Raw genomic sequence first — 978 nt, forward strand, 5'->3', positions numbered from 1 at the left:
GTTTGGATGATGTAATGTTATTTATGTACTTGATTGACGTGGCAAGTGTAAGCCAACTATGTTATCTCCCTTTTATTATCATATTACATGGGATGTTGTGAAGATTGCCTTACTTGCGACATATGCCTTCAATGCGATTATGCCTCTAAGTCGTGCCTCGACACGTGGGAGTTATAGTCGCATCGAGGGTGTTACAAGTTGGTAATCAGAGCCTTCCCCGACCTTAGGAGCCCCATTGCTTGATCGTTTTTAGCGGCCGAGTTGTGTCTAGAAAAATGTTTTGAGTCATCTAGGAATTATATATCGGAGAGTTTAGGAATTCTTTTTACTTCCCAGTCTCCTCGTCGCTCTGGTAAGGCATCCTGACGTAGAGTTTTGACTCTTCTCTTCTCAAATTTCACTAAAAAAAATTTAGGATCACGCGGGTATCTTGGAATCGTTCCGATGGTTTTATGATGAGAACATTGTCTTGGTGCCTCCTGTCAGGGGTTTAGTGGAAGTGTCCCGGGGAGTTGAGCTCTGAGGTGTTGTCATCATAATTTTATCGTTGCAGTTCTGGAATACCTGAGTTTAGTACGCCGACATCGAAAATCTCTTTTATGCAGTTCGTTGGTGAGATAACCTCGACGCCACCCAGTACTGGGGCGGGAGTTCGGGAGTATCGCCATAACTTGTATAACGGATGCTTTTCGAAGGTTGAGGTAGATGGTTTCCGAAGTTTTTCTTGGTTATGTGTTGAAGGATGGATACAGCTGGATGTAGGATTTGCTAGTTTGGGTGAGATATTATGCTTCCCCTGTATCCCCAACACCTGATTGCATAACCGGAAAGGTTCGGGAGTTTCATAGGTGGGAATTCTAGTAGCTCTAGTTCTTCTTCCACGGATATTGGTTTGAGATTGGGATTTCTTACCGATTATTCGTTCTTGATCCATACCTTGTTGATTTATTTCTCTACCTTAATTCTACGTGGCTTCTC

Source organism: Triticum urartu, chromosome 3, assembly GCF_003073215.2.
Source record: "Triticum urartu cultivar G1812 chromosome 3, Tu2.1, whole genome shotgun sequence".
Classification (NCBI taxonomy): domain Eukaryota; kingdom Viridiplantae; phylum Streptophyta; class Magnoliopsida; order Poales; family Poaceae; genus Triticum; species Triticum urartu.